Genomic DNA, 26446 nt, shown 5'->3' with positions numbered 1-26446 from the left:
ATTAGAAAGGTCAATAATCAATTTTATCATTCTCTAGAGCTTTTAGGCTAAACTTCAAAGGGTCATGAATAGGATTTAATGTACATACTCAGCCAAGATTTAAGGAGGGGTGTAATTGGAAGTAGAATCCATCCCCAAAGAGGTGGGCAGAGTTTCATAGGAAAGAGTCCGGAGCAGAAAAAAAACAATAAAGCAGGAGGTTGCAATATTCAAGGGGAGAAATAATAAGGGCAGAAGAATGTCTTGGCTGTGAGGCTGAGGAAGAAAATTATTTTAGAATAATACTACGGGAAAGGAATGCAAATGTGGCAATTGCTGGGAAACAGAATGGAAAAGGGGAACATTTTAAAGGATTATAAAAGGAGACTTTAAAAAAAAAGATTTACAAAGAGGATGTAGTAAAAGTTATGTTGGAACATTAGAGAAGCAAACCTTTAGAATAGTGGATATGACTGAGGTTTCTGGGGTCATCTCTGAGACATCCTTTATCTTTTTCCCTGAATCTCTGAGTGATTTGAGAGCAATCTACACTGCTGTCACATCCTCACCGTTCATTCCCTGTCCTCTGTTTCAGCTTCCATTATCCCTGGAGATCACTCTGCAGAAGGCGACCCAGGTCTCTTTCCCACGGGCTTTTTCTCACGCATTTCCCTGTTGGCCACTGCTCACTAGAAACTGCAGGGCATGGTTGTCTCCTCTGGTTTCTGTGGCCCTCAGCTCTGCTGTTTCCCCTCCTTCTCTGGCCCTTTCTTCTCCTTCTGCCTCTCAGCATTGGTGTCACCATCTGTCTTCTCTCTTCACTCCTTCACATAGCTATCTTACACAATTTCAGGATTTCTGACACCTCAGTGGAGAGAGGCCCAAATCACCGCCTTGCTCTGAGTTCTTTCCCAGCTCCATCTTCACACTGGCCCACTAGACACTCTCCCTGGATGTCCCCATGGTACCTCAAGCTTAAGGGGGTTAGAAAAGAATTATTTCCCCCATCACAAGATCGGCTTCTCATTTTATGTCCCCTGACTCTGCTGTTAGTATCACTGTCTTCCTAGTCACCCCGGCTCAAAGAGATTGACTATCTTGGATTTCTCCCTCTTTACCCTTCTAGATTCAATTGTAGAGTTGTTCTGCCTTTGCAATACCTCTCACATTCATTGACTGTCATTGTCACCACTCCGTTGAAGCTTCTGTAACAATAACTTTCTTATTGTTCTCTCTGACTCCAGTATCTTGTATAGGATGTACTGATAGTATAGCATGAATAAATACTTACTGAATTAATAAATAATATCAACATTCACTCGATCAACAATTATTTAGCCAGTGCATGCTACATGCTAGACAAAGGTCAGTGGAGATAAAGAGATAATCAAGGTTCTCACATTCAAAACAAAAAAGATTATCAAGTAACTTTTTAAAACAAGAATTCTGATTTTCTGATCTGCTTACTTCACAGATAAAAAGATTAAGAAATCTGCTTTTATTTGTAGAGAAATAAATGCAGTAAAGATGAGCTCGTTGACGGCAACATCTGTCAAATAATGGAATAGGGTATGTCACTTGCTTACAGAGTCTCCTTCCTTGAACATTTTTAAGAATAAGTTTGATTATTCATGTAAGCAGTAATTTCAGGACCAAAGCAAAATCATACTAATAAGAGTCAGTGCACCTCCCAATCCATTTACCTCTGTCTTGTTTCAATTGGTTTTCACACGGGGATCCATGTCTGTGGTGACCTCTGAGTACATTTGCTGGAGGCAAAGCCTTCTATTAACGTTGCCTGTTGGTAACCAGAGAAGGATGTGGCTATTGCTCAAAGGGAAGTAAGTGGCTCTAAGACTCTGTTTAGAAGCCTGAAGTTTTTGGTTTAAATGCCGTTTTGAATAGTTCGTTATTGAAAATATACTTCTGCTTTCAGAAGATGCTCCAGCTCTGCATCAGAGGCAAGCTGCTGATTGCTCAGGAAAGGATGTGGTACAAGAACGAGCCAAGTGTTGATTATAAGGAAAGGAGAAGGCTTCCAGCTAGTTAATGAAGCAACCTGCTAACAGTTTTCTGGCTGGAAAAAGTGATCAAGGACTTCCCTTTAGACAACAGCATCATCTGATTTCTCTCGCTCTCTTACCATCAGAAGGTTTGTGCAATACAGTGGGATGTTGTAGAAGCAGCCTGCATGGGATTTGCCACCGAATCTGGGGTTGAGTTCCCGTTCCATTCGCTTAATGCTTGTACAGTGCTGAGCAAACTCTCTTTCAGTTTCCTCACTTACACAATAGGAAGAGCAGTCACCTAGTTTACTCAGTTGTTGTGAAAATTTCAGATATCAAAGTGTACCATGGACTAAAAATACCCTAAATTATCGATGCAAGTATTAACATTTTTTTGGTGCTGAGAATCAAAAGTTAGAATTTTTAGTGTGTAAGGAAGAGCAAATAAGTTCATAATCATATTCAAGTGCTTATTTAATTCCACCCTGAATGGGGATTATTTTTTAAAGTAAATTCCAATTTAGTCATGTGTTGTGCTCTGAAATCCACTTGTAAATTCGTTTTTGAAATGCATGGCATATTTTCCTGTAGAAAAAATGATATGAATGGTGGTGAAATTCCCAGCATACCTGATAAAGACTACTTTACCCAAAGTGACTGAAATATTGGCTTTTGCAGGGTGGTCCCGGACCTAACCACTTTGTAGTGTTGCCATGTAGTAAAAGGAAGGACTTCAGAGGCTGGGGGATCATTTGGGCTTCTGTGTCCTTGGGACGAAGGACTCTTGGAGCCTCAGATAGTGGCTGTGTCCTCTCCATGTCCCCAGGACATGATCAGGACTATGGCTGCTTGGAATATCCACATGCCTGTCTGCCCTGTACCCAGCACACACTGCACTGGAAGTCCTTAGCTCCTCTCTATTTGTCCTGTACCTCCTGCTTGGGTTGTGGTGAGTCCCTGAAAATAAATTCTTGAAAAGGGTAAGCCTTGTGGTGAAATCCCTTCCACTCTTGCAGCTTCTATGGTAGATCTCTTTTTCCATAAGGAGATAAAACCGTTAGGGAATGTTTCTATCATGACTCTTAGAAACTCCAGCTCCTGTGAGGGAGGGGCCAGAGGAAGTAATCAAAGGACTTAAGGGGTCTGGTTCCTCTCAAAACCTTAGTGAGTAGGAAACTCCTTTCCTTAGCACAGACCAAACAGGCACATGAGTTAATATTTTCAGTGGGAGGTTTGTAAGTTAGAGGTCTCCATGTAATATTCCTCCACTGCAAATTCTTGTGTTGTTTCAATAGAGGGGATGATTTCACTTTTTGGGAGAACAATCAAGTGAAAGGCATACTTGTTAATTTCAACTAATTCTGTTTCAATAATAAGGCAGCATTCTGATGGCTATCATAGTATAAAATGACAGAGAAATATATCAAAAGATAAAGTTCCATGATGGGACAAACAATCTTGTCTTAGACGCTTATATATATATATATATATATATATATATATATATATATATATATATATATGACATTTTATATATATATGATATGGCTTTAAGTCAACAGATGTAAGAGAGAAGGGTCTGTGAAAGATCCACATAATTAGGAATATCTGGGCCAATATTTTTAGCCTGAATGATATTATTGTGATGGCTAAATGGCAGAAGCTTCTAGGGTGGTTACAGTGTTGCCATCTGCGGTTATGCAGGTTGTGCACTGAACAAAGGAGGCTCGTCTGGATGTTAGTGACACTGAAACTGGCACAGAGCTGAGCTGGAAGGAAGAGACATCTTCTTGATATTTGCACAAAAATGCCATATATGCTAGCATCTACCCTGTTTGGCTATGGCCAAATGCCATATTTATACACCTACCTGCTAGTAGAAAAAAAATTGCCTCCAGAGGATATCTTAAGGGAATTAGTGCAACTAACTCCATTAATCTATGTTTATTCTACACGAGAGTTGACACTTGACATTCTTAATAGGGAAGGAGGAGGAAGTTAATACTTGTTGAGTGCCTATGATGTGGTCGGTTCTGTGCTACTCTGTTGAAGGCTGCTGAATCTCTTTAATGAAAATGGGCAAAGGCAGTGGAAAGGAATATAAACAAATAATAATTACATTATGAATGCCCCAGCATATCTCTTTTCAAGGATTTGAATATATCTTATTTATTACAATAGCTCTATGAAAGGCCCTATCTACATCTGACAAGTAAGTTGTACAGAGGTTAAGTGACTCATAAAGATTCACTAATCAATTTAACCCAAGTCTCCAGACCCTTAATCCTGTGCTCTTTCCATCACACTATTAAAAGGCAGATTTAAGTATTGATGGAAATCTGTAGGCTGAATCCTGGAGTAAGAAGTAGTGTGGGTAGGTTGGAGTTGGTAAGGGAGAAGTTGACATTGGATAGACAGTCATCTTTGAAAAAAATTAAGTCAACAGAAAGAAATATGAGCTATAGCCTGGACCAGAAAACAATACAAATAAAAAGATGAAAACAGCCAGACATGTTCTCAAAGCCTAGGGAGAGAAGAGAGGACTCTCAGAACTTTTTGTGTAGCAAGTATCTTAAAAAGGAGGTCTTGTCAAGGTGAGGTGGGAAAAGCCAGAAAAAAAATAAACACAGATTCAGTTTCAAGGGGAAAAAGGAGGGCCAGACATTAAAGCAATATACACATTTGACAGTTTGGATTATCTTTCCACTGCAAGAAACAATAATATTGACTTGACCTAGCTGATTGTAACATTTGTTTTCATGGATAGCTTCATGATTATGAATCAAGTATATGCCTAAACTATCATGAAATCGTGGAAGACACCACAGAAATACATAACGCCCTGGGAAATAGAAGCGATTTAGCATTTCAACTGGTGTGTAAATTCAGCTCGCCAAAGACAGGTTTAGTTAAAAATAACCTTGGATTGATTGTGAATTGATGTCTCAAGCAGATTTCTGGAAAACCCATTACCTTATTCAATATCAATATGCCACTTCTTCATAGCATTTATCAAGATTTGTAACTAAGCATTCTTTTATATGAATTTTTGATTAGTACCTGTCCCCTCTCCTCCCACCCCACAACTAAGCTCAGTGGGGGAAGGAGTGATTTTGTGTGCTTACCATCATATCTCCAGGCCTGACACAGTGCCTGGTACAGAGTAGGCACTCGATATTTATTGAATAAAATGTCAAATGAACAAATGAATGGATAATTTTAATTGAAGAAATTGAAATATAGGCATAGATCTTTCACAAAGGCAGTATATCATGTTGTATTGAACAAATGATTTGTGTAACTGAAAGAAAACCAAGGAAAATGGAAATTGAAACAGTATTGAGACAAAAGCAGAACCTCTGCTAAACCCGTAGCCATTCCCCTTGGATGATTTCACTGCCAGTTCAGTTTTATTAGTATACAAACAATGGATTATTTGAGAACTGTACTTCATCCAGAAAATGTGCTTTGTTAAAATCCAAAGGCTATTCATTGTGCTGTTAGACACAGCCTCTTTCCATCTATTCTTCCATCCATCTTTCCATCCTTTATCTTTCTATCCTTGCATTCACCTATCAACCCATCATCTTTCCATCCATCCATTTTAGCACCCACCCATCCTTCAATTCATCCATCCTTCTATCCATCCCTTCATCCATTCATCCATCTATCTGCCCATTCATCCATCCAATAATCCTTTTATTCTTCCTCTCCAGCAAAAATTGCTTGTTGATAATCAGAAGTAAAAATAAATAGCACTGCAAATCAAGAATGCATTTTGGTGTGTAATTTCAGGCAAGTCGGAGGATGTATAATTACATCATTTATTATGGTCCTGATAGCCATCTAGTTAGTTTATCATACTGCAGTTCAGAACTAAAGACAGTCAGCTATAATTATCAAGCTTCCTTCAATCACATTTTCAGTTTACCATTTGCGTGACTAGTACACATTGTGGCAACTGCCATTTCTGTTCTGAAAGTATATTAAATCCGTCAACTCTTTCTTGATGAAAGGTTTTTATTATTAATTTTAGAGAAGATTTACTGACTTCTGCAACATGTGAGAGAAGTACTTGTTTTCATTTTTCAGCTTCACAGAAATGATTTCTTCCTTCTGTGTAGTGCTTTACAGTTTGCAACACTCGTTTTTAGATCTACCTTCCTTAATTCTCAATTAAAAGCCAAACTCAGTATTTTGCATATGTTTTGCTGCAGTTCTCATTTCATCTCAGGTAGGCCAGCCTACCCCCAGCTCCCCTCCTGGGACCCGCCCTGGTGCTGTTTTCATTAACTTTCCCCTGGTGTTTGTTTGGATACACAGATGATGAAGTGATGTTGTTCTCATTATTCCCGCCTCAGGATGCGGTGGACCACCATCTGCAGATGCCGTGTAAGTGATCATCTTGGCACTGACCCATATGCCACCTTTGTAGTCATGAGTATTCTATCCGAGAGATGCCATCTGGTTTTCACGGAAGCCGGTAGAAAAGTGGGGGGTCTATGTTTTACCGCTGAGATGCGTGTTCAGAGAAAAAAATGGAACATTTTCCGCTCCCATTAGGGACAGAGCATCAGCTGTTGTGTTCTTTGTATCAAATTTTCTCATAGCTTATACCTTTATTGTTAGGGTTGTTTTAGCAGGACTGTTAGGAAGCCCACTGCACTCTATGGAGTGGGGCTGGGATGTAGGTTGGAGAAAGAGGAAGTGAGAATAACTGCTCCAACCACAGAACCTAAAGCTCTTCCATGATTTAGACTAATACACTGATCATGAATTTTTAGTTTTTTAGTGGTGGATGGCTCTTCCAGGTTATCCTCTTTATTTGTTAGTGTTTTATTCAGAAATAATTTCAAATTACAGAATTACAAGAACTGTACAAAGAACTCCTGTATATCCTTCACCTAGGCTCATTAATGACTTACATTTTGGCACATTTGCTTTACATATATTTATCTTGATCAATTTGGGAGTTAATTTTTAAAAATTTACCCCGTTTACCCCTAAATACTTCAGTGTATATTTCCTAAGGGAAAGACATTCTTTTATATAACCACAACTCAATTTTCAAATTCAGGAGATTTAATGTTGATATAAAACTATTATCTAACATGTAGTTCAAATTTTTAAGACTTAAATCCAGGGCTAAAGTTACAAAAAATTCTCCACCATGTTTCTGAGTTTAATCAGGTTGGTAAAAATTTTTATAACCCTTCTTGGCCTCTTCTATGGAAACTTGAAACTTTTGAATGCCCAGTACACTTATCCCAACTTGTAGCACAAAATAAGTATGGAACAAATAGAGAAACACTGTACACTTGACTTCTTATTGACCTTGTAGAAAGAAGTTCTTCCTTTGTCTTACAGAGTGTCTCTCAGATTTGGGCGCGTATCAATTTCTTACTTCTCTCCTTCCCTTTTTGTCCCCACTTACCTAGTGCAAGGTTGCAGCTTAAATGTTTTATTTTTATTTTTTCTGCCTTAACCTCTGGTTTCTCTTCCCAGCCCGTATTCAAGCAAGACAGTCTTGTCTTTACAATTGTTTCTTCTCATTCAGAAATCCATCCACTCTTTCAGGGGTCAAACTCCCTCCCATAGGATAACATTTTAGATGAACAACATGTACTCTTTGGATTCCTTAGGATAGTGTCATTGATTTTCTGGAAGTCTTCAAAAGGAAATGCATAGAAATAAGCATTATTTATAAAGGTATCTTTTTCATAATCAGCAACTATTCATCTCTTCTATTAGCAGGTTTATCCATCGCAGGGAGGGAAACCAGTGTCTGAAAGTAGTGGCAATCAAAAATCCTGCAGGAAGCTTGCTTTGGGGAGTACATACATTCTTACCTAGTTCCTATTTCCTTATGAATTTTCTTGGTTTACTGTATTTAACTTTATAATTTGTATTCTGTTTCCACCATTTATTTATTCGCTTCCTTCCTAATTTATCCGGATAAAGGTCTTAAAACTACAAAACATAATGATGATTCATTCCAAATATTATTTCTTATGTTTTTTTGCCCTGACAATAGCTAGTCTCATATTTCAAAAGGACTGTTTTCCTATACATACCTTTTTTTACAAAAATGGTGAGACACTGAGATAAAAGACCCCAATTTGGCAGAGTAATTAGTTGGTCAACCGCTTTTTTATCACATAAATTACTTTTCTGTCAAGTGACAACAAATGTAATTTGAACTGAGATTAATTACATAATAATTATGCTTAACATAATTGGTTAAATAAAGGAATTTCTTATGAAATGGTAGATTCTTAAATTTACACAAATAAGACCAGATGGTGAACAGCTAGTTTTAATTAAATTAGGTTTGATCATTATAGATGATTAATTTTAGATTTGACTCAGATTAGAAAGACCATATTAAGGAAATTATTTTTAGTTTTTTTCAATAAGGTGATAACATATGATGATTATAAACCATGATACCTGGGATCAAATTAATAAACCCTTAATTTCACTTTGATAAATAAGACTTTGGTAAAGGTTACTAGGAAAAAATGATAGGCTGTCCTTCCTGGGAAGTCTTTGAGATTCAATCAGACATCCTGTGTATAAGAGGTTAGGTGTTTTTCTTCACAGATGGGGGAGGGGCAGACATGGGTAGATGAAATAAATGACTTTCTGGAGATATTTCTAATTCTTGAATGTGGTGACTAAGTCAGTATTGGAGAATAATGCATGTTAATGTATCAGAGCACAAAAACAGCTTCTGAAAAGGATGCAACAATCCCACAAACGCACGTATTGTAGAGAAAGGGTTTTTCTCCACATTTCCTTTTCTTTCAGAAGGTATTTTCACATGGCTCCTCATATGAACTCTGGCACGAGGAGTCTGTGAATTGCTTCTAACCACAGGAGTCCCTTGTCACTCATCTGTGAAGAAGTCTGTATCTAAAAGTGCAAAAAAAGATAAGCCTGGCTCACTGAGGGGCTGCCCCACACGAGGCAAGAGTCATTTTTCATTCTTCATGGATGACTTTTGATTATGTTTGTTGGTTTGCTCATTCATTCATTTATTCATTCATCGAATATTGATCTCATGCAAAGCTCTGTGTTGGTGATATGGTTTTACTAGGCACTGGCTTTCAGAATAAAAGACTGCCGATGCAAAAGCTGGCTTTCTCTATTTTGATGGTGTCGTTTCCAGCAGCAAGTCTTTAGCTGCTTTTACTATTTCCTTTAACAGGAAAGCAAAGCCCAGATCTAGTTCAAAATGAACCTCATGCTGAAGTGGCCTGAATCTTCAAGTGGCCCAACCAGGAGAACAACTGCTGAAGAGAGGTCTCTAAATGAAAGTACACACAGAGCCATGTGCCTGTGATCAAGTGTGTAAAGAGGGAAGGAGAGACGCCTTGACTGCTTTAGGGCAGCTTCCCAGAGAGGTGCCCCCATGCAGGCTGGGGGATTAGACCCCGGTTCATTGACTTGTGCAGACCTGATCTTGACAGCAGCAGAAATTCACCCTAAAAACTATAATGGTAGTTTTAAGCAACCCGAGATTGGATGAATGAGGCCAGCTAAGATAGTCCTTCTGTGTGGGGTTAGATTCATTAAATTGGTGTGGGGTTAGATCCATTAAATTATAGACCCAAAGAACGCTTTTATGAACATGAAATTAGAACAAGAGAGTTGGCTTTCTATTTTTAATTATACTTTTTGTTACACAAGTCATACTTAAGTATCATGGAGGAATTATAAGATATCAAGAGGCAGGAAGAAGAAAAAAATCACTTTCAACCCCAGGATCCAGCAATTACCACTCTTAACATTTTGGGATACATCCTTCTAGATGTTTTTCTATGGATATGTATTTTTACTTTAGAAAGAAAAAAAAAAACGTTTGGGAACATACGATTTCGCAACGATTTTTTTTTCATTGAATAACACATTGTGAGAATTTTTATGTGTCAGTGTATTTACTTCAGAATAACCCCCTTGATGGGAGCAGGGTGTTTCAGAATATGACCTTTACTTTATTTAGTCAATCCCTTATCTTTAGACATTGAAGTCTCTATTTTAATTTTTCACTTGGTAAACCACCCCTGGTCCACTGTTGCTGAGTTTCTGTTCAGAGTACCAGGGCTATTCATCTGAAATTGGATCACCCTCTGGGCAGCATTCATGAAAAGAGCAAATCTAAACTCTAATTCTTCTTTCTTGAGTTCATTCCCTTCTGTACACTTTCAATTGCCAAATGATTATAGGTTATTTTTTAATTAATTAACTAATTTATTTATTTATTTATTTTTGGCTGCATTGGGTCTTCGTTGCTGCGCCCGGGCTTCTTTCTCTAGTTGCGGCAAGCAGGGGCTATTCTTTGTTGCAGTGCACGGGCTTCTCATTGCAGTGGCTTCTCTTGTTGTGGAGCACGGGCTCTACGCGCACGGGTTCTAGTTGTGGCTCACGGGCTCTAGAGCACAGGCTCAGTAGTTGTGGCACACAGGCTTAGTTGCTCCGCGGCATGTGGGATCTTCCTGGACCAGGGCTTGAACCCATGTCCCCTGCACTGGCAGGTGGATTCCCAACCACTGCACCACCAGGGAAGCTCCAGGTTATTTTTACTGAGTAAATTTTAGGTTAGTTACCTTGTAGTGACATAAAAATAGCACTCTAATTTAATCAGTAAACTATAATACTTAATTAGTAAACTGTATTAACATCACATGAACGGATAGATTATTGCAGAAAAGATGTCTTAAGTCAGTGATTCCAAACCTTGGCTGCATGTTAGAACCACATTGAGAGCCTTTGAAAAAATCCTAGTACGCTGGTCTTACCCCAGTTAAATCAGAACTTCTGGGTGAGGGTCCTGGGCACGAGGTGTTATTGTCAACCTCCCTAGGTAATTACTATGTGCAACCAAATTTGGGGGACCACTGGCTCTGTATCAAGTCCCTTTCTGTTTCTGAATATGTAGTCTTTTTTTGATTTTTCTGAATCTTTGAATCAGTTACGGGGGAGTAAGGGGGGAGGGATAATTTGGGAGATTGGGATTGAAATACACATACTACTATATATAAAATAGATAACTAAGAAGGACCTACTGTATAGCACAGGGAACTCTACTCAATACTCTATAATGACCTATATGGGAAGAGAATCTAAAAAAGAGTGGATATGTGTATATGTAAAACTGAATCACTCTGCTGTACACCTGAAACTAACACAACATTGTAAATCAACTATACGCCAATAAAAATTTTTAAAAAACCAGTGATGGAGATGGGAGGGTGGGACTGATCTGAAGTGGGAATTGGCAGATGGGGAGGGAAGTTCAATAGGGATGCTTCATCCTTCCTTCCCTTGAGGCACAGGCTGGGTGTGTGGATGGGCATCATCTGGCTCTGAGTTCCATGGGTTACAGTCTTGCCTTGCAGAATGGGTAAGCTGTGCTCTTGACAATGACAGCAACCCCAGCGGTGATAGCCTGTACAGTCACTGAGTCACCAAAGGTCCACAACAGCTCAATGAGGCTGGCGCTGCGAACATCCCATGTAATAGAAAGTAGAGGTAAAGAGTACACACTGGGAGCCCAATACCTGTTTGCTGTCCAAGCTCAGCCTCTTAAAGCTGTGTAAGCTCCAGGAAGGTGTTTAATTTCTTTATGCTTCAGTTTCTACATGTATATATCCCTGTACATTTACTGACGCAGGCAAACTGTCCGTATGGGTAATTTAACAATCGTACATATTTCCATTTCTAGGCTGTTTCATTCATTCTCCAGAAACTGAATAGACAAGAACTGTAATGAACAGGCTGATACATTATAGTGGGTCTCCACAGTTCTGACAATTTAAAAGCCAGTGAAATTTTAAAAAGGGACATCAAAGTGTGCTTTTGCAATCTGTCAGAGGAATGGCAAATTGCATAACAATAAGACAGCACTAAGTGACAGAATTTCTTTGCAAGTTTATGATCACCTCTGGGTGCCCATTATGGAGCTTAATGAATCCCTCTTAAAGCATCATTTTCACCAGAGGTTTCTTAGAGCAGCTCTCAGGCTGGGACACAGGCAGAGCTGCCCTCGCCCTAGCTCCAGACCATGTCCCTTTTGCATGGCACTCACTCTGAAGAGCTCTTTCTCTGTTATGCATCTCCTAGCACAAATCTAATTCTTCCCCTGCTTTTTTTTGTGTTGAAAGCTCTGTCCTCCCCATGTCCATTTTCCAGCCATATCAGTTATGTAAATCAGGACATCTTCTTGGATTGATTTTCTTTGTGAGCCAGGAGCCATTTGCGGTGTTTCTGCCTGGGAGTGTAATTTGAGCTGCTTCATTGTTGAGTTTTTCAGAGGCTATTTTAATTTCCATACGGTAGGTCTTCTTTCTTTCACTTGTCCCAGATCTCAATCTGTTTCTGTAGAGAATTGATTCTGCATTTGATAATAGCTTCACTTACAGTATATTCTGGAGTTTCCAAATGCCAGACTTAGTAAGAATAAAAGGCATGTACAACATGACAGTTTTTCAACACTTCTGGAAGAGACATAATGCTTGAACGCCAGAATAAAATTACCTGTCTGGTAATGGAAAATTGAGAACACAATGATCATTGCCTTTTCATCATAAAAACATTAAAAGATGAAATATAACAATGCCACTGCATTGCAAATAGTCTATGTCTCATAAATGTAAGAAGAAAATCATCTGTAAATTAAAATGGGGGTATTTCATGGCGTACTATGCTTTTAGCATATTGAAAATTATAAATCAGTTAGTTACAAAGTATTAAACTAATATTTTATAGAAATGTAAAATAAATTTATTCAAATCTTGAAAGCACTACAAACTTTCTCCCCATCCTAGATCAAAGCTAAGACTCAAACATGTCAGTTTATTAGAGCAATACAGGTAGACTTATTTTTCTTTACTTACTTTTCATGAGGTGGGGAAAACATCATTATAAGGATATATTTCTAGGTATGTGTCTACATTTCTTTTTTTTTTTTTTTTTTTTGGCTGTGTTGGGTCTTCGTTGCTGCATGCAGGCTTTCTCTAGTTGTGGCACGCAGGCTTCAGTAGTTGGCGGCACGTGGGCCCTAGAGTGCATGGGCTTTGGTAGTTGTGGTGCATGGGCTCAGTAGTTGCGGCACGCGGGCTCTAGGGTGAGCGGGTGTCAGCAGTTGTGGCACGCAGTTTCAGTAGTGGCGGTGTGTGGCCTTAGTTGCTCCTCAGCATGTGGGATCTTCCCAGACCAGGAATTGAACCTGTGTCCCCTGCATTGGCAGGCGGATTCTTAACCACTGCGTCACCAGGGAAGTCCCTACATCTTTTTATTTACAATAATTTAAAAATAATTGCCTTACATATTTTTAAGCTCACTTTAATAGATATGTAGTAAATGTTAATTTCATACTTAATAAATCAATTTGCAATTTGAGCATCTTCTATCAAGCCAGTTAATTCCATGTTGAATACAGAAAGATTAAAATTGACATCAGTTGGCAAATAAACTTATCTTAGAATTAAGAGCAATGTCAAATTTTTAATAGATTTCTCCAAGTAATTGAAAATGATCTAATCTTTAAAGTATCTCATGAAAGCAATGAAATATTCAACACTAGAAATTAATTAAGTTAAAAATAATTATGTTAGCTGTGAATAAACATGTTAAACTTTTACATATAAATTGTGAATGTTAATTTTAAGCTGAGACAGTCTAACCTTTAAAAAATAGATATATAATGGTATGCATTAAATACTGAAGTCACCCAATGCACAAATCTAAAAGTTATTTTCCTTATTTAAAATATAGAAAGAACAATTTAAGATAAAAAATTTTAAAGACATGCATGTCACGCTGGCTGCAAGGGGTCTAAAAATTTTTAAAACTTGTCTTAAATTATGATCAAAATGATAATAAAAAAGATTAGTTATAAGGCAAAGAACCAATAAAGGTGATATATTTTAATTAATAATGCAAATTGGATTTTAAAATGGTATTCACATTGACTTGTTGGGACCAAAATAGTATGTGTAAAATGAACAAAATTCTTAAATTCAACCAACTGCAATTTTATTTAAATTGATGACTCTATGAATTGGATGATGAAATATATATCACATTTGAAAGATTGATTTCCTGCAGAACTATCGTCTACCTCCCCACACCAGTCTTCCTGATCTCTTGATCAAGTTATTCTAGATATGTGAGTTTTCCAAAGCATTGAGACTTCATTGCTCAATTGCCAAAACATCAACGCTTTGGCTTTTATTTAATGGAATTCTTCTTTTTTACTAAAATACAAAGAAAAGTGTAGAAAATAATGTAGTAAGCATGAGTCTAGTCACACATCTAAATTTAAAAATCATAATGTTTCCCCATATTTCCTGCAGTTTATTAAAGAAATAAAATCTTACAGACACAAAGTCCATTTTGTACCTACCCCATCCTATTATTCTTCCATGATTCTCCCACTCTCCCTTCTCACAGGTAGTTACTGTTCTGATTTTTTTTTTTGCGGTACGTGGGCCTCTCACCATTGTGGCCTCTCCCGTTGCTGAGCACAGGCTCTGGACGCGCAGGCTCAGCGGCCATGGCTCATGGGTCCAGCCGCTCCGCGGCATGTGGGATCTTCCCGGACCGGGGCATGAACCCGTGTCCCCTGCATCGGCAGGCGGACTCTCAACCACTGCGCCACCAGGGAATCCCTGTTCTGATTATTTTTAATGCATTTTATGCTGATGCATTTATTGGCTAATAGTTTATATTATATCCACTTTTCTACAACCACCCTTTTATTTTTTGTTTTGCTTTATTTTATTTTTAAAAAGTGATCAATTCTAAATGTGAACATTCTAAAGTGCATATATATGTATATCTGAATATGCATATGTATATTTGAATAAGATCACATATGAATAATGATAATAATAAAACACCCTATCTCCCCACCCAATTTATGGGTTCCCATCCTACATCTCACTACCTCCTTCCCTACCCTCCTGTCCCCAGAGTTAGGCACTATCCCTATTGTGTTTCTTCAACTAATTTTTGTTTTTTGTTTTTTGCACATCTCCCTATACAGTTATTATTTGGTTTTTGTTGCTTTTGACTTTCTAGAAATGGAATGAATATATATATTCTATGACTTACTTTTTCATTCAATGATACGCTGTTGAGACTCCTTCATGTAGCCATAGTTCATTCATTTCTGCTGTTGTATGTAGAGTTTCCACTGTATAAATATATAATCCCACAATTTATTTACCCACTTTAATACCAATGGACATTTCAATTGCTTCCATTTTTCCATTACAATCAATGCTTTAAAGATAGTTCTGTAAGTGTACTCCAATACACACGGGCAAGAATTTTTCCAGGTTTAGACCTAAGAGTGGGAATGCTATGCATGCCCAAATGTTCTTGGTAATGCCAAGTTATTTTCCAAAGTAACTGGACTAGTTTACCTTTCTATCAACACGAAAGAGCATTACTATTACTTTACACTTGTGCTAGCACTGCCGTTGGCTAAACTTTTTAACAATTTTGCATCTGGTGGCTGAGAAATGGGACTTTAGTGTGGGTTATTATTTATGTTTTCATGATTACTAATGAGGTTAGCTGGCTTTTCATATATTATTTTGGTGTTTCGTGTTCCCTCTTCTGTGAAATGCCTGTTTAGATCTTTTGCCCACTTTTCTACTTGTATGTGTAATATATATTTATTTATTTATTTATTTATTTATTTATTTATTTATGACTTCTTTATATACTCCGGGTATTAATCCTTTGCGGTATGTAGGGATACCAAGCTGGGATGCATGCATTTGTAGTTTATGGTTGGTATCCATTCTAATTGGTGATGCCTATGCTATACTTGTTGTTAAATCTTTTGAATAACATTTTTATTCATATGTGTTGTAAATACTTTCTTCTGGTTGGTGTTTTATCTTTCTACTCCCCTTTTGGGTGTCTTTTGAGGAACAGAAATTCTAAATTTTAAGGGAGTCAAACATCAATTTTTTCCTGTAAGAGCTGTACACTTTTTATAACTTGTTTAATAAGTCGTTCCCTGCCCTGAAGTCCTAAAATTGTATCCTATGTTTTCTTCTAAAAGTTTTAAAGTTTTGGCTATCACCTTAAAGTCCTTAATCCATGTGGAATTTATTTTCTGTATACTGTGAAGTAGAGATATATTTTCAGCTTTTTCCACGTGATTAACAAATTGTCCCAGCCCTCCCCTCAAACACTTCCAAGTTTCAGCCCGAGTGGCCCCAAGCTCTCTCTCTCTCTGCCCATTAGCTCTCTTTCTTCCAATGGTCAAAAAGATCCCTTCTCACGGCCACCATCACCACTTCTAATTGACCAGTCTCACATTTACTGCTAAGTTTCATTGACTTATTCCCATTTTCTCCCCCTGCCAACTTCTCTCCTATCTACTGCTTCTTACTTTTGGGCTCACATCAGAAGATTCATTTTTAGAGACACTGGCCACTGGTCAAGAGATTTCTCTTTTACTATGCAGCAATTTTATAATATTTAGGCCTTTGGTTCTTGAATTCATCATTTCTTTTGGGGTGTTCAGAGGCTCTTTATATTCACATTCTCTCTTCTTCTCCTGACTGATTTTGGAAGGCTGGTCTCCAGAAAGTGGTGGTTTTATTAATAATCACAACCAACAAATGAAGGACAGACCTAACATGTAATCCAACACCTCTTTATGCTGCGTTACTGGTAGGATCCAAATGGGCTTGAAGAGGTAAGCACACTTTTCACTGTGGAGCCCCTGGAATGTCACTGACCAAGGGATGGCAAGCCCGGCAGTGGATGCCAGGGGCCAGTGAACATGGCAAGGTGGAGCAGGGTTAATGGGATGTTACAGTTTATACAGGGCAGGTAGGAATTACACCCCAAATAAAGTAGACAGTACCAATGTATTCAATAGATTCCTCCAGAAATGGTCGTTATCTCCCAATCCTGGCCAATTCGCCATCTAGAAAGTTGAGAGCTGGTCGGGACCTAAAGGACTGATGTGGCCTGTGACAGATGATTTGAATGGCTCTCAGCAAAACCAGAAGGAGACAGTCAGTCCTGGAGAGATCTAGCTGAAGGCCAGAAGAGAGAGTCTTCTCCAGGAGGTAAGACACAGAGCCACAAAAGTTTGCAGGGGTAGGGCGTCTCCTCCCCAGAAAATGCATGGCAAAGTCATGCATCTATCTGCCATGTCTGCTAATCAGCTCTTCCACCAATAAAAATTCTCATGCCTGCTCTTTCCTTCTAGGTCACGTGTCACTGCATGTTTTCTGAAAGCACAAGCTGCCCATATGAGATCCACAGGCATGCTGCGCTTCCTTCCAAGAGCAAAAGAACATAATTATAAAATAGCACCCTTAGGGCACTCTACTTATACACCCTGCCCCCATGACCACTGAAAGGCATCATCTGAAGGACTAAATTGAAAATCACTCAGGAAATTATTAAATTATTAAACTGGCCAAATTGTTTACATTCTTGCCATCTAAGCTTCAAGAGTTGCCCTGAACACACACTCCTGAATTAACATCATACAATACATTTTCTCATGTGTTCATTCAACAGTCATTCCGCTGACACCTGTTTCATGCTAAACACTGTACTAGAATCTAAAAAGAAAGATAAGCCTTGGGTATGGGAAACAGGGGCAAAAAGTTCTTCCTGCACTGGTCATTTAAAGATGTGTAGGTTTTTTCTCTGTCATAATCTTAACATTATATAATCTGGTTTGGGTGACTGAACTACATAACAACTTACAACTTTGCAAAATTGCTGGTGTAAATAACCTCAAAACCTTTTTATGGGGTTTATTTGTCCATATTACTTTATCAACAAAGAGTATAAACCAATGATTTGATGATAAAATACAGTCATTTGTGAAGTATTTACAGATTTTAGTGATACTGTTAGTTTAATAATAATAGTAAAGAAGATTTAACTTTAAAAAAAATAAATAAAGATGTATAGGTTTTTTAACTAATGCAGGCAATTCTGTGTAACAGGGACTCCCTCAGAGCCACAGGAAGACTCATAAAATAGAAAAATCTCTTTGTTGTCTGCGGGCAACTATATATAAAAGGTTGTCAGGTCAACTATATAAAACTCAAGGCTCCACAAAAATTGCATCACAGGGTCACAAATTCATTTTTGAAAATGCTGAAGTGAGCAGATAAACCAGTGAATTATACAGTGCTACTGTCACGTATAGCATTACAAAGAGGACAATTTCTTTTCTAAACCCTTGAAAGACTTGCAGAGTGTAATTTCAAGCCCTCTGCACGTGGAATTTCTCTGCACCTTTAGAACATTTGTTCATATAGAGGCAGGAGAAAAGGAGAAAATGTGAACTAATGTATAGTAATGAAATGCTGTTGTTTTTTTTTAAATTTATTTATTTATGGCTGTGTTGGGTCTTCGTTTCTGTGAGAGGGCTTTCTCTAGTTGTGGCAAGCGGGGGCCACTCTTCATCGCAGTGCGCGGGCCTCTCACTATCGCGGCCTCTCTTGTTGTGGAGCACAGGCTCCAGACGCGCAGGCTCAGTAGTTGTGGCTCGCGGGCTTAGTTGCTCCGCGGCATGTGGGATCTTCCCAGACCAGGGCTCGAACTCGTGTCCCCTGCATTGGCAGGCGGACTCTCAACCACAGCGCCACCAGGGAAGCCCACTGCTGTTTCTTTTCCACCTCATTATTTGCTTTTTCCTTCAGTGCCCACTTTTTCTGGCTTGAGCCTTTAATATTGTTCAAGAAAAAACCCTCTCTCATTTGTAGGATATCATGTACTCCTTACTGAATGGTGTTGCTTTTTCATGACAAAGTCCTTGTCTATTTGAACATGTTTAGTTCTGGATGCATGTCATTCAATATTCAGCTTGGAGTTAATAAGTGTTGGGGCACAGTGTCCATGACTGAACATTTACATAATGGATATTGTGTCCTTTTGGCAGCAATCATCTAATAAATTAATATTAAACAATAATTTCCAGGCTGCTCAGCACATGGTAAATGTCCATCATTCATGTTCTGGGCTTAATATTCTTTTAGCATTTTTCTACCCTTGAGACCCAGTAATATGCCTCATGAGACAATAAAACAACATCAAGAATTGACACAGTGCATTGAAAAGACAATGTTCAGTGAGTAATTGTGCAGCTCATGTGTACTGGCAGAATCGGAATCTTGTCTTCTTATTACGGCTTCTTCAGAACTATGGAAACACTATTAAAAAAACCCAACCCAACACTCTTTATGCTCTTATGTCTTATATCATTATTGGTCCCATCAGATGGTGGTATTCTTGTGGGATTAACAATAATTATCATCTTTAGTAGTTAACAGCTCATTCCATATTTATAAAATAAATTGTTTTTAGAGAACATTGTTACATGTAAGGAAAGTGGTTTGCTCCAACAAACCATGTTTGTAAAACATCTTGAGAATGAAGACCACTGCACAGGCAATAAATGCAAAAGGATGCTCATATCTTTTCCCAGCCTGTGGAGGTTGTATTTAGGAGTTTAGAGCCGGAGTTCTTCTGGTATACCTTTCCTACCTAGTTGTCACCTTCTCTCTAGCACCACTATACACCTAGGAAGTAAGGAGGGAGCATAGGAGGTGTTGGGGAAGAAGAAAAAGAAGGGTCAAAGAGACGAAATTTGGGGAAACATATACTGTAGATAAACTCCTGACAATTTTGCCAGGGAACATCTTAATCTTAATATTCCTTAAAATATTTTTTTTGTTAATATAAAGATAGTTGGAGTCATTCTCCAGATTAATTGAAGACTGGAAGGATAAATGTGTAATTTTACAATGAAAGATCTGGGGGTCACCATCTTAACCCAATGATCAGTCTTAGCATCTCTGATGGTGAGATACTAGTTGGTGTCTGCCTCCTGGGCGATGAGATGTGAAGGTTGCTGCCCCTCTGTGAAGCGTTCTTGATCTAACTTTCAGTTTAGTTGAATCCACGGGATAGAAGAACAAGCTGAGTGAGACTGTGAGGAAACAGGTAAATCCAGCAGGTGGGATATCCTACAGGACACCTGGCTTTGTTGACTCAACAAATCAGTTGTTGTCATTAAAAAATTGGGGCGGAGCATGGACTCAGATGAAGGGACTTCAGAAACATAACAACCAAATGGAACACGTGGTCCTTGAGTAAATCCTTGGTCAATAAATCAACTGTCAAATATATATTTTAAATAAGTAAGGGAAATTTGAATAGAGATTAGATATTGGCTGTTACAAGGGAATTGTAAATTTTGTTGGATGTCATCATAGCATTGTGGTTCTGTAGGAAATTTTTCTTTTTAGAGATGTATACTGAAATATTTAGGTTGAAATGTCTTAATACCTGTAATTTAATATTTCAGCAAAAAAAGTTGAAGCATTATGGTAACATGTTAGCTATTATTAAATATAGATGATTTTCTCTAATTTTCTATATGTATAAACATATTCATAATAAATTTTTTAAAAATTCAAATAAAATAGTTGGGGTCTTGAGTATGATTTTTACTATATTTTCTTATAAATGGTCTGTCTCCTATTTTCCCTCCAAACTGAGATGCTTTTATAATTATAAACCATCATTATTATTGTCATTATTATTAAAGTAATATATGAACACTATCAAGTCTTGGTAAGGATGGGGGCAACTGGAACTCTCATGCACAGCTGATAGGAGTATAATTAGGAAAACTTTGGAAAACAGCCAATATATATTAAAGCTACTATATGGTGCCATTTACATAAAGTTCAAAAAGAAACAAAAGCATTAGCAGTTTGAAAGGTCAGGGCAGTTGTCATGCTTGGGACACAGCAGTTAATGACTGGAAGGAGGTACAAGCTTCTAGGATGCTGATAATGTCCGATTTTCAATCTGAGTACTGGTTACTTTGGTGGATTGGCTTTGCAAAATTCAAGTTGCGTATTTATGATTTGTACACTCTTCTATATGTGTTACATGTCAATAAAAAGTTTACACCACAAAAAAGCAATACATGTTATAGTAACAAATGCAAACAATAGTGTATTACTTCCCTTTGGGGAACCAGTTGTATGTCAAGGAATGGTAAATAATAGCCAAACTGCAGAGTCTGTTGGATAATTGCTTTGTTATTTTAAGTGAAAAATCCTGGTTTGTCAAAAATAATCTTCCCATCTAATAGGTCAATGCATTTAAAACTTCTGTTCAAAAAGGCTCTTGTCTAATAGCCTAACCCTAACCTTAACCCTAACCCTAATACCCCTGTTTGAACATGCAGAGATGGTGTTAAGACAACAATGGCTGCTCTATGTTTCCAATGCAATATATTGTAAAAAAAGGAAACTTTAACACTGAATGTTCACTTTGTGTGAATGTAGGTTATCTGACACAACCAAACCTGGAAGAAGTATTTCAGTTTTTTGACAAAATGCCTCTCCCAAGTGAAAATAAGCTATGAATTTTGACACTTTCTCAATTATGACTTTATGTACTATTTTTTGTGTTGGGGGCCCTTATACTTAGATATGATTTAAAGGTCAACCATAACAACTGTTTTCTGCTACTAATATAAAATTATATTTTTGTATTTGAAGCCCTTGCTTCTAATTAAGCTCCTAGGTTCACCATAGCCATTCAGGCTTCTGAACAGTCTGTTGCAGAAGTTACCACATCACAACCTAATGGCTGGAGAATGAGGGGCACAATGGAGGCATTTATGGTTATTTTCATCGGTGCAATGGAAAAGAAATTATTAGTATCTTACTATATAAAATGCACCACAAAGGGGCTGGATATTAACCCTGACTGTGCCCATTTGTATTTATTTTCCCATTTTACTTATAATAGATTCTGAAACCTCCATGAATGACAGCAAAGCAGAGCCCCATGTGGCTGCATGCCTCTGTCTCCTACTATTATAATATGCTACAATCTTATAGAGGCTTGTGCAATCAAGATAGGTCAAATAATATTTTCCTGTATTTATATAATAATAGGAACTCTAATTTATTAAGCATCTTCTGTGTACCAAGCGCTAGGTGAACCATTTATTAGTTTCATTTGAGTGTGGTCTATTTTGCGGGTTAAGATAATATTAGCTGCTGTAACAGTCAATGCTGGCATCTCAATGGCTTAACACAGTTGACAATTTTTTCTTGTTTATATGAAGTCTAATCTGTGGTAGAAAAGAATCTCTGCTCCACACAGCTATTCAGAGACTCAGGCTGACAAATATTCTACCATTTTCAACACATAGATTCCTAGATGGACCTGGTATCAATAGAGCTACCAGATGGGGAAAAAGAGAGAGAGTGGAGGATCCCACTGAAGGTATTTATGGGCCATGCCTGGTATGGGTGTCATCACTTCTCCCCACACTACTTTGGCCAGAATTTAGTCAGATAACCTTATTTAGCTATGAGGGAAGCTGAGAAATACAGTCGATCTGTGAGCCCAAGAAGACAGGAAAATGGACTTAGTTGGTAGCTTGTCTGTCTTTGCCATGTGGATCCTTTAGAGGAAAAAAATGAGGTGTGTGCACATGATTCAGGGGTAACTGTTAAGTGGGTGGGGAGAGAAAGAACTGGTGTTCTTAACAATCAACCAATAATCACGTTGTAATCTCCAAAACACTTGTGACCCTCAGGTGTTAAAAATATCAGAGAAGGGCTTCCCTGGTGGCGCAGTGGTTGAGAGTCCGCCTGCCAATGCAGGGGACACGGGTTCATGCCCCGGTCCAGGAAGATCCCACATGCCGCAGAGCGGCTAGGCCCGTGAGCCATGGCCACTGAGCCTGCACGTCCAGAGCCTGTGCTCTGCAACGGGAGAGGCCACAATGGTGAGAAGCCCGCGTACGGAAAAAAAAAAAAAAAAAAAAAATCAGAGAAGCATCTCTTAGTATGAACACATGGAAATTATAAAATCTGTAGATGTAGATGAAGGACTTGAGTAAAATGAAACCCAGTGTCATTGCTCCGTTCACCACAGGACAAATTACTGCACTTGTGCCTTGGGATTTGAAACTACCTTCATTTACCACTTCCCAACAGTTTTATGAATATTTATCTTTAGATTTTTATTTTGAAGAAAAAATTGAAGAGCAGTGAAGGAAATTGGGAAGATGTATCCCCTAGACTGTCTGGTGTGAAGAAAATGGAAACTTAGCTTTTTTAATGGCCTGCTTTCTTTATCTATGCCCACCAGGCATAAGTAATGAATATTTTGTCCCATTGATGGGACTTGCTAATGCTTTTTGCCATTTGGCAGCCAGAATGTTAGCCTTAGTATACACACCATAGTTAAGCCTTTTTGTGTTTGTTCTAACCCTTTAATTGGTTGTTTAAATAAGGGAAGAAAATGTACTTATTGAGTTTATAGAAGTTATCAATTTGTTTATCAAAAGATATAGAAAATAGTTTTGTTTTGGAAAATGGGTTTGGACCCCAAGGTATCTTTGGTAGTAGTCATAGCTGAAAACAGAGTAAAGAATGAGGGTGAAATAATACAACAAACATGCATGCATGCACACACACACACACGTGCACACACACACACAGAATCAGCAATGCATTAGGACAAAGGAATATGATCTTTTGGTCATTCATCTCGACAATACCACATAGAAAATACCTGATTTCCTAATGAACGTGTATTAATGTGTATGTATACATTGCAATAACTGAAAGGAAATCCTAGGCTAGGAATATTTACGCTGGTCTATAGTGAGGACATTTTCTGACCTTTCTTGAGGCTACAAAGATTTTGGAAATATTACATCAGTCACTGGTACAGTGTTACCAAAGAATGTATGATCTTGGATACTGATATAATAAGGGTAAAGCCACCAGTCTATACAATGGCTAAATCAGCAAAGCAGCTCCATTTACTTTGCCTAATGTTTCAAACAAATGCACAGTCTAAATCATACTTTCTGTTGACTACTTTCTATAGTGCCCTTTAAAAATCTCTAATAAAAAATAAACTCTGTGCATGTACTTTCTACCTCAATTCGGTGCTTACTGTTGCATGAGAGCTGAATAGGATGCCACTTGAGATCAGAAGGACGTAATTTGCAGAAATACAAATTTTAAAATAAAAGCGGGAATGGTTACTATCAAGAAATATATTTAAACTCTTTCTTTAGTGCTAGAAGTGTTAAGTGCATCATTTTACTACTTCATGCTATAAGACTATCAATCAATAGTTATTTACTCCAGGAAATAAATCAGAGAAAGAGAATGGAAAAAGAAACCATCTTCTAGAAAAGTTAGAGCCACGTATCATTTTAATGTTTATTCAGTAGAAATTTGAAAAAGACACATGTTAAACAAATGTCTACTAAATTCTCTCAGTTGTCTTTCCCCTTGCATGAATTAAACTAACTATTTAAAATCTCCTATGGTTTGAAGGTGACAAAAGTTTAGGATATTTTTCAGGAACATTTAGGAAAAATATGTAAGTATGAACAAAATCATTATTGCTTTTTGGAAAGGCTTTATTCACACAGTCTTAGTATTTAGCTCTTATACGTCCTTTATGGAATGGGAGAAAAAAGGTCAAACCTTCATGTTTAATTTAGAGGTTGACTGTTTACGGTTGCTAGGCCAAGGCAACTTTAGGCCCAAGGACATGGGAAATGAGTAGAATTCAAGTTGTGACACCAGAATAAAAAATGATGTGGATCCATGGAAATTCTGTTCCTGTAGAACATTTGAATTTAATTAAAATGTCAACTCCAGAGCCTCAAATCAGACGTGGCCACACACACTGCCACACACATGTCCCACAAGAAGACCTCCCCACATACATACAAAGACACACACGCACACCCTCATGCCACAGGTACCAGGCACACATATACCACACATACACAGAAACAGATATCACAACCATGCAGACACATAAATCACAGACACAGCAGACACACATATATACTTAAGCATACACACCACACACATGCACACGTAGCCACACACACACTCACACACATATAAGCATCAGATACACACACACATTTCTATATGCAATCACTTGTTAGCCTAAGATAAATAAGTGAAAGGGACTCAGAAGAATTTTCCATCATTTCATTCCTTTTTCTCCATTGTATGCATTGACAAAAATTTGTAATGGATATTTGGACTTGATATTTCCAAACTCTCCACCCATATTGCATATTACTTAAAAGCCATGGTAAAAGCGGAGGCCTGAAATTTTCAGTGCATTTTGTAATGAAACAAAAAATGCAAAGAAACACTGTCCTATTTATACTTTAACCTTTCTGCTTATCTCTCAGGCATATACTATCTCATGATATTTCTAGAGTGATTTAGAATTTACATAGTGCTTTCACACAAACAGTTTTATGTAATCCTCACAGTGGGGTATTGAGGTAGGTATGACTACAGGTGAAGAAACTCCCTGAGGTCTCAAGACCTCAGGGAGTTTTAGGGCCTGTCAAAGGGTCATGGCTAGGAAGAAACAGCTCTACTATTCCAAACCAAGTCAAAGGTATTTGCTTTTTCTAAATGACTTCTCCTGTTCATATTTGCCCCCCTCCCCAGGGCTGCGCCATGAATCAATGGATGGCATTTCTACACTTTGAACTGCTTGAAAGATCAATCCCCTTTAATTTCTGTTTTCAGTTATCACCACAAGTCCTCACTGGCACTACTTGCAGGAAAGCTCAAGTGCATAAACACAGTCATGACATCCTAGTGCCCAATCCCACAGCTGATTCATGGTCATATTGCCCCTCTAGGTTATAGGATGATTGAAGGCCCTCTCTGAGATGCTGATCGTATGCAAGGGCATCACCAGCCTTGGAAATGGTCAGCTGTCTACTCTATCAAAGCAACCAGTAGGTGAAAGAAACAGATTTCAGGGCTGCAAAAACATTTTTGCAGGTTATATAACAACTTTTACACTGTTCTCAATAGTGCCTGACACATATTGGTACTTAAAATCATGTGTTGTACACATTGAAATTAGATGACACTGCAGAAATAAGAAAATTGATTTCATTCATTTTGCTACTATGGCTTCTCCACAATGGGAGATAAGATCCTTCCTTCCTCCATTCCTTCCTTCTTTCCTTCCTTCTTTCCTTCCTTCCTTCCTTTCTTCCTTTCTTTTGCATTGACTAGCTTATTTACCTATCTTTCAGCAAGGATTTATATGCATGTGTACCTGCATTCTAAAAGTTACAAACATCAGTTCTTCTGTGTGTAAATCACACCACAGCCAACCACACAGGTCAGACCATAGCATGGGTTGTTTGGAAAAGCATTCCTTCCAGAAATGAATGACCATGCAGTAACTGATAGAAGTTCTTGCTTGACATTCACAGGCTTTCTCTCCACTAATTCTTATCATTTATCAAAATGCCAACATGAAAGTCTATTTCTCCACTTACAAATAATGAAGAATTCCCTAGCCATCACCAAATCAAAAATGAAGAAAACCAATTATCTTGCATT

This window comes from Monodon monoceros, unplaced genomic scaffold (assembly GCF_005190385.1).
Source record: "Monodon monoceros isolate NGI ecotype Baffin Bay Population unplaced genomic scaffold, NGI_Narwhal_1 Super_Scaffold_15, whole genome shotgun sequence".
Taxonomy (NCBI): domain Eukaryota; kingdom Metazoa; phylum Chordata; class Mammalia; order Artiodactyla; family Monodontidae; genus Monodon; species Monodon monoceros.
This window is presented reverse-complemented; position numbering follows the sequence as displayed.